We start from the raw sequence: 12,491 nt of genomic DNA on the forward strand, positions 1-12,491 counted from the left end.
GGTTTTAACACAACCAGAAGGTGTTCATCATCAGTCTTCATTAGATGGAACTATTGGACACTAACTATTTGGAATTATTAGATGCTAGCTATTTGGAAAATCGGTTCTTTTTCTTCAGTTGGCTTTTTCATATTGGCTGTAAATACCAATTTCCTTGAAGTCTAATTAGAAATATGAATGTTAATTTTTTAATGATGTTTTTTTAAAGGCGATGATGATGAGATTCCACAGGAATTGCTACTGGGAAAACATCAGCTTAGTGAGTTGGGTAGTGAATCTGCAAAAATCAAGGCAATGGGCATTATGGACAAGGTACGTCTTCATAGTCTTTTGCTCTTCTTGAACCTCCAGTTTTGGTAAACATACAACATCTTATGTCCCTGTAATAACATTCCACCCTCTCTAGGTGTGCATGTGGCAGGTACTGTGAGCAATTGTGTTTCTGCTGACTTAGCCGCAGTGCTTAAAAAGTTCCCACATCTTAACTGTTACTGTCTCTGGAGCTGAGCCATTTTTGTTGGTTGGTCCTTCTCTGTGTCCATGCTGACTATATGCCCATATGCAGTACCTGTGCCTGAGCAGCAGAATCTGAAATAATTAACCTACTTTCACAAAAGCACCTCAACCTACAAGCTTTGCTCCTTACAGCTGGTGTTGAGCAACCACAGTAAAGCTGAACCTGCTGGCAAAGCAAAAAAATCCACCCTTACTGATAGATGCCATCAGTGCAATGTAAGTGTATGAGGTCCAGCCAGCATCACGCTGAATTGCCTGCTTCTGCCGTCTCTCCAAAAAGGCCGTTCAAACGTAGAAGATACAACACCCCAGGTGATAAGAAGAGTCATTTTCTGTAGACTGCATATTGTGGTTTCTTTGCCATACTCCTCTCGACTTCAGTTCAAGGGAACTTTCTGCTGGTGCAAACTGCTGGTATCGCACCTCTAGAAACAAGGTTCTTGCTTTCCCCATCTTCCTGGAACTTCTGGCCTTGGGCAGTCTCATGTTAAACTCTTACTCCTCCTGCTCCTGACCACGTACTTTGTTTATGAAGTGTCTGTGAAGCCACTTGTTATAAAAGTCACTCTGAAGGCTTTTCTTTAAACCAAAATTTAGATACTGTTCCTGGGCTTTTCCTCAATCTCCCTGCCTTCCTTTGTAACATCTTGTCAGCCTGAGTGTTTCTCTTTCCTGATAGTTCTCACCCTTAGCTTCTGGTCCCCCTTTTTCATGCATGCACACATACATACGTACATACATGTATGCATAAAATCAAAGTTGTGTTGCTTCTAAAGGTGACTGCCAATAGTATCTGGATGAGTGAAACTGGCTCTCCTCAAGTTTAGCATATTCTACAAATTACTTAATCATAACTCTGTAGGAGATGAGTAAGTGAGCTTGAGTTACTTTTTTCAACACGCTAGTTGTTCAAAGTTAACATTAGTGTCAAGAATACATTTCCTTGTATTGGGTAAATTTCTGTTTCTAGAAGCAAAATTGTGTAACGATACAGCATCAATGACAGAGAGGCAATTTTAAGTCTATTTCTATGGATTTTGCTGGTTGAAAATGCAGTTTGATTGCAGTCTCAGAATAGGTTTCACCTAGTTGAGCTATATTAGCATCAGCATTCTCAGTCGTGCTGTATCAGAAACCACAGAAATCAAGATCTGATCCTTATCTCAAATTGCTTACAGTTTAAGTGTTTCAGGTGATGTGACAAGTTCTGTCCTTCATCCATGGACATTCTTTTCAGCAGTTTGGAAGCCTTTAAGTTCCTGCAGTTGTTTGATGTGTTTCTTTTCTTGTTCTAGCTCTCAACAGATAAAACAGTGAAAGTCCTGAATATTTTGGAGAAGAATATTCAAGATGGATCAAAGATTTCTACATTGCTTAACCATGTGAGTTTCATATTACCTAATTGCACAACATTGTGTAGAATAGAGTTTTCTTCACCTGAGTTCTAGTTAGTGATAAATTCAAATACTGTGCATAAGTATGAGAGGAATTTGTGATGTAATATGTAGGTGACTGAGACTGCCAAGTTTTAAGATTTAAAGTAAAATTCAGTTGATTGTATTTTTCCACTACTAAACAATTTTTACTGTAGTACTGATAACTAACAGGTGTATTGGGAGCAACTGAGCTTTCTTTTGTTTGAATTTTAAAGATTATAGTTTCATCCTGAAACATTCGTGGTAACTGGCGTACTTTGCACCATTGGACATTTCCTTGCTACTTTGCTACGTATCCATAAAACAACCCTTACACAATGAAAGAAGCCCTACAGCTTTCACGTAGAGCCTATTCTTCTCCTGAGCATTAAGAAAGGAGGAAGTGCTTTGTTTAGGTCTGTTCTTAGGCTGCAAAGTTAGAGTTGTCAATGTAAACAAAATTTACAGGAAGGTTAAGATTTTAAGGGTTTTTTCCTGATATACCTGAAGCTGCATGGGGATTTGGAGTTTTTGTGAGGTTGATGTGTGATATTTCACATTTCATATATTTCTTTATTTCTACACTTTCTAGTCAAAACAATATCCTAGCAAGAATAGTCTTCTTGAGTTTCATTGGAAAAAAAACCCCCTTGAATCTGCAGAAATAGAGAGTAATTATTTATATTACGCTCTATAATAGGAAGAATTTGCAAATGAAAACCAGAGGCACAGTATTTGTACCTAGATACTTTCAACTAGGTAGTTTGTAGAGTTTTCAAAGTTTCATCAGGCAGTTTTGAATGTCTTTAGCAATATGAAAAATAAGTGAAAAGAAGGTGCTGTTTACCTGCTCTCCTTCACGCTGATTGCCAATGGTTTTGAAATGATATTTTTCTTTTAGCTTTTTGTAGTAGAATTCAAGATGATTAAGCAGTTAAAGAAATTGCCCAATGATTGCAATTCAGAGACAAAGCTTTGATTAAAAAAAGAAGCAGTCTCGAGCCAAACAAGTTTTAGATTTTTCTTAAAACCTATTAAACATGATTCAACTAATTATGGCAAAGAAAGCCAAGCAGTAATCCTACTTCTTTGACAGTGCAATGAAGATATCCTACCTCCATGTCAGGTATATTTGTCAGAGTGCCCTTGCATATTCTTCTTATTTCCAAGATTAATGAGAAGAAAAAAAAAAAGGAAATATTTGAAACTACTTGGGGTTTTTTTAAGCCTTATTTGCTTAAGGAACAAATGATGTAAAGCCATTCCATGCAGGAAATTTACAGGGATCTCCTGACTTGCAGATTTTGGTTGATTTTACAAATATATATCTCATATATATCATGCACTGTGATACTGTTTTAGATTCTCTTACCTCAAAGGGGAAAAGTTGATACGGTTTCCTTATTTTTATAAGGAAAGGCACCAGTGTTGAGCAATGGTGTCATACAGGCAGGAAAGATTCTTTTTTTCTGTAGGCTGCGTCTGTACCAGAGAAGCTGTGACAAATTCCACCTGGTTTTGCTGTAAATAATGTAATTACAATATTTAAGTAGTGCTGGGTGGTCATAGTTAACGTCCCGTATGTTTGTTTTTGTAAGCTGTCCAATGACAGAGACACAGAGATCCTGTACCCCGTGCTAGATCTAAGTGGACATATTTGATAAGCCGTCTTTTAAACCCATTGATAATAGATGAATAATACGAAGCAGAGGAAGTCACGTACTTAGGAGTTTCACATGCCTTGGGACAGTCTTTTTGTGTAAGAATTCCCTCTAGTGGCAAAAATTAGACTGATTAAAGCAGCGACTGGTGTGCACAGGCCACTGAAGAGAACACTAGCTGAATGGGTTTAGATGTTGCTGAAGGCACACCAGCCTTAAGTAGAGTGTGTGGCAATCTTCTCTCACAGTGTTCCCAGTGATAGACAGAAAGCTTCTTTGTGTTCTAGCAGAAGGCGGCAGTGAGACTTTGAAGACTTGTAACTTAGGGAGACACATTACAAACTTGTTGCTGGTAAAACAAACGGTAGTTGATTTCTAAAACAAACTATTTTGGTATCAAAAAGGACGTACACCATTTTGTACATGTGTGTATGTGAGTATATTATGGTAATGTCACTATCTTCTACTTGGTGGGGATAAAAATTTGACTTCTTGTTCACACTGTCCTGCTTTTCTTGCCTGTTACAGATCAACGACACTGAAGATGAGGAGAGATTATGGAGAGATCTTATCATGGAAAGAGTGACAAAATCTGCTGATGCTTGTCTTACTGCTATCAATATTATGACATCACCAAATATGCCTAAAGCTGTATATATTGAGGACGTAATAGAAAGAGTTATTCAGTACACAAAATTTCATTTGCAGAACACTCTCTATCCTCAGTATGATCCTGTGGATCCTCATGGTGGTTAGTATGCTAAGAGATTTTAAAAAATCTTCCCACATTAAAAAACATCTAAACATACTCTACTGGATGATGTGGAATCAGATTTTTATATGCAACTCTTATACTGATAGCTCTTCCATGTCACGTACAGCATCGTGAATTAATGCTTTGTGTTTAGTTTGAGGATGATGAAATGTAGAGTAAAAAACAAGTGAATGAAATGCGTCCTCTGAATAGTTTAGTCACCCAGCATCTTGCTCTACTGCATTAATTAATGTCATCGTAACCAAAGTATTTAGATTAAAGGATTTAGATGCTTGCCTGAATTTCCGCTTCTGTGTATAGTTACTATATGTAGGAATAAGTCACTTCGTAGTCATAATCTCTGTGTATGTAATGGCTTATTTCAGTGAAAACTATTTAGCATTTAGCGTTTTGTTGTCACGTACGTACCTCTAGATGTGTGTGCCCAACTTTAAGAACATTTTTACAAATCTTGGATCCAGAACTTAGAGAAATTATGAAAAATTAATACCATGTGAAACTCTTGCTTTCCAGCTGATGCTCCTAAATAGTTTTTCTTCTGTGAGCAATTGGTTTACAAAGCTGTAGTCATGCAGTTGTTTTGGGGACACTTTTTGAGGAAGATCATCCTCTGCTATTTGATGTGAAACACTGAAAAAATTATTGAAGATATTTTTAATTTTCTAGACGGTGTTTTAAGTTCAAAAGCAAAACGTGCCAAGTGTTCCACCCAGAAACAAAGAGTTACAGTGATGTTGTATAACAAAGTTTGTGACATTGTCAGCAGTTTGTCAGAGCTGCTAGAGATACAGCTTCTTACTGATACAGCTATTGTTCAGGTAAGTTTTATCTTCTGTCTGAGAATGTTTGTTTCTCTTTTCCCAGAGAGAATGTAAAGTATGAATGTAAAGTATGTCTCAGTGACGTGAAGTATGAAATCAGTACAAACTTTTGGATTATTAACATCTGAGAGACTAGTCTGTTGTGTAGTAGCTAATCTGCAGAAGAGTATTTAACGTTCAGACCTTTAGTGGCTTTTCTTGTACACTTAAGAAAAGTTTATGCTGATTGCATTCAAATATAGAGTCATAGAATCATTTAGATTGGAAAAGACCCTTCAGACCATTGAATCCAGCCACAAATCTAGCACTGCCAAGTCCACCACTAAACCATGACCCTAAGCACCACATCTACATGTCCTTTAAAGACCTCCAGGGACGGTGACTCAACCACTTCTCTGGGCAGCCGGCACCAATGCTTGATAACCCTTTCAGTGCAGAAGTTTTTCCTAATATCCAATCTAAACCTCTGGCCAACATGAGGCCGTTTCCTCTTGTCCTATAACTTGTTACCTGGGAAAAGGGACCAACACCACCTCGCTACAACCTCCTTTCAGATAGTTACAGGGAGTGATAAGTCTCCCCTGAGCCTCCTTTGCTCCAGGCCAAACAACGCCAGTTCCCTCAGCCACTCCTTATGGGACTTGTTCTCTAATACCCTTTAATGGCTTTATTTGCAAATAATATGAGGTAATATGTCTTGTTGAGCACCTTACCTGCTGAATGAATAACCTCTTTGTGAAACTGTGTGAAATATCAGTTTGTTAGTCAAATATCCTTACAGTAATTTCTTTCCATTGGTAGGTATCGTCTATGGGAATAACACCTTTCTTTGTAGAAAACGTCAGTGAACTGCAGTTATGTGCCATCAAATTAGTGACTGCAGTAAGTCGCCATTTTAATTTGTGGTTTCATGTTCCTGTACTTCTGAGAGTTATTAGGGCATTATTAGGCTGTATTTTCTCTCTGGTAGTAGCATTGGGGTTTAGAACTAATTATATCCTTGCATGTTTTTCCAGTTTGCTGTCATGATCTAGGAACAGTATGAAACCTACCTGAGCTGCCCCTACTTGCAGAGTACTCTATAGGAAGAAATATCCTACTTAACCAAAATTAACAAGTTCCTCGCTTACGTTGTTTACAGTGTAAATGCAGCCCCCTTCCTCTTAGCTGTCCTTTTTTGTCTTAAGAAATCTTGGCAATGTGGTTTTCCTTGTTTCCTATGTCAAGATTTGAATTTATGCAATGGAATATGGTATTGAACTAGTCGGATACTTCTGGGTAATAGAAGAAATTCTTTTCCTCAGAAGAGGTGGCTATGTGAAAAATTCACAGGGCAGACAAAATATCATTTCGGGAAAACTGCAGCGCAACACAGACATGCTTGCTCAAGTGGGAGTTTTCCGTCTCTTTAAGCATGATAGACTCCAGTATTCTGCCTTAAACAAAAGGAGAGGCAAACTCTACAATCCTGACCCTTTACATTGAAAGAATATGTCATGTCAGGCAAACACTAGAGCTTAGGATATGAAGCAAAACTGATTTCTCAAATGTGCCCTACAATCATACATGTGTTCACATAATTTACATTACCACCGAGTTTTGCTCTGTACTGGAGTCTGAAAGCTTAGTATGACTAAGTGTTTGACTTTCCTATACAGTATATTCTACCATTAACAGAAATCTTTAAAACATAAGGTATCTTTAAGTGCTATTACACATTTATGTTACTTGAAGATTTGTAAAAAACTGTATTTGAAAAAGTATGTATTACATAATTTTAATGCTTTCTTTGTAAAACCAAAGTAATGCATTAAAAACAAGGTATGCATGAATTATGATTTAAGTGCCTTGTAAAGTGTATGTCTCTCTCTATAATTTTAAACAATGTATTTAACAAGTAATATTTTACATAACAATAAGTAATTTTCTAACAATCCTGTAACTGTTAAATAGGTGTTCTCCAGGTACGAAAAACACAGACAGCTAATACTGGAAGAAATTTTCACTTCCCTTGCAAGACTACCAACTAGCAAGAGGAGTTTGAGAAACTTCAGGTAATATCTGACAGAGATCAATAACTTGTAGACAGTAGCATTTACAGCTTGGTAGATGTAGGAGTTTAGGTTTCAGTATTAACTACTTACTTAAAAATCTGCAACTCCACAAGCTGTGCTTTATCAGAGGTTGATATTTCAAAACAATGAGAGCAGAATTTCCTGACAGATGTCTTGAAATAATCTGTTTCTCATGCCATCATATTTGTACCTGCTTACAAAAATAATTGAAATATCTTATTATTTGTCTCACTACGGATGTAAATGAGTGTAATGTTAGTGTGCATTCAGAGGGGGGTTTTGTTGGAAAACTCTTCGGTTGTGTTTGTATGGAGTTACACAATGTCTTCATTGCTAAAGCTTCGTAGGAAAGTCCTGGCTGAATTTCTCCGGGGATGCACTCAGAGCACTCTTTCCAGAAGGGAAATCCATCTAATATACCTTTGAATGAGTTTCACTTAGGAACTACTCTGTACACTTCAACTGTCTTTCAAGCACTTCAGCTAGATTTCACTGCATCTTCAGCATAATAGTATAGGTTCAGGTTCCATCTGAGAAAGAATCTGGCCTGAACTGGGTTTCAGTTAGAATTGAGGTTGGGACACTTTAAATGATCGTAAAGCATTTGTTGGTGGTGTTGATTTTGTTCCTTGCTTGCGTACGTCTTGCCCCCAGATACAGACAAACCGTCAGTTAAGTATTTTATCCAGTCCAGGGTGGATGAACAGGAAATAACCAGGAAAAGAAATAGACTGAGACTTTGAGGTGGAATTCAGCGACCCTAATGTTAACATAAGTGCTTGCTCCTAGTATTTCCTGTTGTTTTGGTTGTAGACATCAGAGAGATGTAGCGAACAGGAGCATAAATGGCAGATACGCTCTTTGAGTAAGGACATGTACCAGAAGGAAGTCACTATCTGGAGGCCCCAGTGACTGCACTGCTTATCTGTAGAGCCCTAACTCTGTTTGTCAAAGGGCATTTTCTAACTGTGGCTACAGTCATGAAGGGTACAGCATACACAAAATTGGATATGAAAACTTTTTCTCTCTAAAAGTAGTCAAAGATAACTTCATAAAGATAATGATTACAAGCTGGTTTTGTGCCCAGTTAGTGTTTTGATAATCTGGGGAGAATGATGTCAGGGGTCATCACCTTTTCATGTTGTAAGCGTAGCAATAGGTGGTGGTGTTGTATGTATGTGTAGTAAACATCATACTGTTTCTCAGCTTATATCACGGGAGAAACCCATGCAGTATATTCATACTGGTCTTACCGTCTTAAAGACACAGTTGTGATGGGGACTGAAGGAGCAAAGTCCCTCCCACTGTAAGAGAAGATCAGTTCAAGATGATCTGAGGAACCTGAACATACACAAGTCTATGGGACCTGATGAGATGCACCTCAGAGTTCTGAGGAAACTGGCTGATGTAGTTGCCAAGCCACTTTCCATGATATTTGAAAGGTCCTGGCAGTCAGGTGAAGTCCCTGGAGATGGGAAAAAGGGAAACATTGCACCCATTTTTACAAAGGTAGCAAAGAGGACCCTGGGAATGGCCAACCTGTCAGCCTCCCCTCTGTGCCTGGGAAGATCATGGAACAGATCCTCCTAGAAGCCATGCTAATGCACATGGAGGACAGGGAGGTGACTCGAGACAGCCAGCATGGCTTCACCAAGGGCAATGTGGTGGTCTTCTATGATGGAGTGACTACATCAGTGGACAAGGGAGGAGCTACTGGTGTCATCTATCTGGACTTCCGTAAGGGCTTTGGCACAGTCCCCCACAACGTCCTTCTCTGTAAATTGGAGAGCTATGGATTTGATGGGTGGGCTGTTGAGTGGATGAGGATTTGGTTGAATGGTTGCATCCAGAGGGTAGCGGTCAACGGCTCAATCTCCACATGGAGATCGGTGAAGAATGGTGTCCCTTAGGGGTCTGTACTGGGACCTATTACTCTTTAATACCTTCTTCAATGACATCGACAGTGGGATCGAATGCACCCTCAGCAAGTTTGCAGGTGATGCCAAGCTGAGTGGTGCAGTTGACACACCTGAGGGACGGGATGTCATCCAGAGGGACCTGGACAAGCTTGAGGAATGAGCCCGTGTGAACTTCATGAGGTTCAACAAGGCCAAGTGCAGGGTCCTGTACCTGGATTGAGGCAACCCCAATATCAGTACAGGCTGGCAGATGAAGGGATTCCGAGCAGCTCTGCCAAGGACTTGGTGGTACAGGTGGATGAAAAGCTGGCCATGAGCCAGCAACACGCGCTTTATGTGCAAGACAAGGTCCTGTTGGAGTGGGTCCAGAAGAGGCCATAACAATGATCATGGGGGTGGAACACCTCTCGTGTGAAGAAAGGCTGAGAGAGTTGGGGTTCTTCAGCCTGGAGAAGATTCCGAGGAGACCTTATTGCAGCCTTCCAGTACTTAAAGGGGACCTATAAGAAGGATGGGGACAGGCTTTTTAGCAGGGCCTCTAGCAACAGGACTAGCGGTAATGGTTTTAAACTAAAACTGGGTAGATTTAGGCGATTTGTAAGGAAGAAATGTTTCACAAGGAGGGTGGTGAAACACTGGCAGAGGTTGCTTAGAGAGGTGGTAGATGCCCCATCCCTGGAAACATTGCAGGTCAGGCTGGACGGGGCTCTGAGCAACCTGATCTAGTTGAAGATGTCCCTGCTTATTGCAGGGGGGTTGGACTAGATGATCTTTAAAGGTCCCTTCCAACCCAAAGTATTCTATGGTTCTATCACATACTTACAGACACTTGCAGGCTGAAGTTCATGGTCCGTTATCCTACCTCGGAGTGCCATAGGTGTAACTGTTGTAGAAGTCAGTCCGGGTCATGCTCACTATTTTCTGTTGTTTAAAAGTCCTGCACATTTCACATGCATTAAATAATACATAGGTAGTAAATTATTAGGCCAACAGTTGAACAGTTTGGTGCATTTTTTTGGTGTTGTGTTAGAAATGGATAAGGCATTATACGTAGTAAGGCTATTTGTAAGTGCCTTTAGCATGTAGGTGCTTAATTTACTAAATAGTCCTGTAGATTTTTTGGCTGCTGAACTTCACAGATGCTCTGATAGCCCATCTGTGGGCTGTTTCAATGCATCTTTTCTGCCTGAGAATAAACTTACCGGTGTTTGTTAGACCAAATCCTGCACTGCATAAGAGAGAAGCAAAGGAATAGATAAATGTCTGGAACACAGATTTCTCACTGTGGTCATAATTTAGCAAGGTATTATGTAGCAGCAAAAATTTTTGGTTTGTTTTGTCATTTTGTTTTAGTGTTAGTGCTGTCTTTTCTTATTGACAGGTTAAAGAGCAGTGACACTGATGGAGAGCCTATGTATATCCAGGTGGTAACAGCACTAGTTCTGCAGCTTATTCAGTGTGTGGTGCACTTACCGTCAGCAGAAGATTCTAATTCAGAGGAGGAATCAAATGAGAAAGTAAGATATTTTTTAAAAACCTTAATTTTTATTTATTTTTGTTGTGCAGGAGTGACTTTGTGTGTTTGTAGGTATAATATTTTACTGCGGTGCTCTAATAATCAAATACTGTAATTTTATGTCTGCTGTAATTATTTGATGTATGAGAAATGCTGATCTGGAAATCATATTTCTGTGTATGGTAAAATAACAGGGAAATAATATCTTGTTATTTTTAGGTGGATCAAGATGTCCCTATTACTAACTCATATGAAACAGCCACGAGAACAGCAGAAAACTTCCTTTCTATTTTCCTTAAGAAGTAAGTTCTGTTGTGTTTTTTAGTGTGTTGATGAAACCACCTCCGAATACAGTCTGTCATACCTTAAGACAAACATAACCGCTTCGCAAACACTAAATACCTACTCAAAAAGTTATTTCTACCAATGTACTTCATACATCCCTAAGAGAGCTACCCACCTGGACACAAATTTTTATGGAACAGAAATTCTGCAGACTTCTTTATACATTTAGGAATCTGTTTGATAGTTCATGTCGGATCCCTTTATTAGGGGTCTGTTACTCATCTGAAGCCTGGAAGAGAAGGCTGAGTAAATATATAAGTGGTGAAACCATATTGATTCAGTCTTCAGAATGACAAAGATACCGGAAACCTAAAAATTACTTTCATTTAGCTAAAATTAGGAACGCCAGTAGCTCAACAGGAAAAAATTATAGTATGCCTGAGTAACCAAAGGATTTCTAAGAATAAATCCCAAGGTTTTTATCTTGTTAATTTATACCCTTAAGCCCAAAGGCTATTTAGTAGCCATCTAGCAATCTCTCTGCAGACTCTGGTATCATTAAAGTTAGGGGTGCCACATATAAGTGAAACACTATCCAGTACGTTACCTTTGATTTTTTATATTGTGATTTTAGTCTTTGTGCACCATAATACTGAGGCGTCTCATCACTGTCAGATAAATCAGAGCAAGCTTAAGGAATATAGACAGAACAGCTCCTAACTACCCCATTCCAGCTTGCGCTTTACAATGTTACCTACTTTGTCCATCTGAGTTTATGCAGACTTTAAGTCAATAAATAAAAACATCTTAGGACCAAAATTCTACTGTTGGGGATATGCTGCCTTACTTGCAGTGCAGTTTGGAGTGATAGCTGCTTCAACTGTGTTTCCGTAAATGAACAAAACAGATTTTCTGCTTGTAGTTCAGATACTGTTTTTAGAATTGCATAAAACTGTTTTTCTGACTTAACCTAGGACTACTTCTGTTTACATCAGAAGAAAAGCTTAAATGGCTCTTAAATTTGCTTACAAAATGTATTTCTTTTAAATAGGTGGGGCAGTAAACAAGGGGAAGAAGATTACAGGCCACTGTTTGAGAGCTTCATTCAAGATCTTCTTACCACAGTCAATAAACCAGAATGGCCAGCTGCAGAATTGCTACTTAGCTTATTAGGAAGTCTGTTGGTAACGGATTCTTGTTTCTAACTATTATATTAATTTATTTCATATTACAATGAAGACTTGTTTATTTCAGATGAAACTACTACGAGAATGCTTTCTGATTGTTGACACACGTGCAGCATTTAAGGATTTTCTTAGGTGTATCACTCCTATGTCATATATAGATAATAAAATTTGGGTTAGAGGATCACTGGTGTGGAACTTCTTGAAGATCTTATGTGTACAGTTTCTCATGGAAGTCCACTTCCGCTATTCCACGACAATTTCAACACAAAAAAATCCCATTGCATAGCATCTAGTAAGTGTAGATATTACTTTGGAGTAAAG

The 12,491-nt window shown here is 38.8% G+C and overlaps 1 pseudogene across 1 annotated transcript in view; it reads left to right on the forward strand.

The window, feature by feature from the left end:
- Nucleotides 1-12,491, forward strand: part of LOC309416021 (nipped-B-like protein) — a 68,978-nt pseudogene that overhangs the window by 25,094 nt on the left and 31,393 nt on the right. Inside the window, exons 6-14 of the transcript in view lie at nt 209-312; nt 1,812-1,898; nt 4,121-4,343; nt 5,034-5,185; nt 5,990-6,070; nt 7,142-7,242; nt 10,564-10,699; nt 10,918-11,000; nt 12,035-12,167. The product of the transcript in view is annotated as a nipped-B-like protein (transcript). The remainder of the gene's footprint in view (nt 1-208; nt 313-1,811; nt 1,899-4,120; nt 4,344-5,033; nt 5,186-5,989; nt 6,071-7,141; nt 7,243-10,563; nt 10,700-10,917; nt 11,001-12,034; nt 12,168-12,491) is intronic.

This window comes from Phaethon aethereus, assembly GCF_964289735.1.
Source record: "Phaethon aethereus genome assembly, chromosome: Z".
In the NCBI taxonomy this organism is placed as follows: domain Eukaryota; kingdom Metazoa; phylum Chordata; class Aves; order Phaethontiformes; family Phaethontidae; genus Phaethon; species Phaethon aethereus.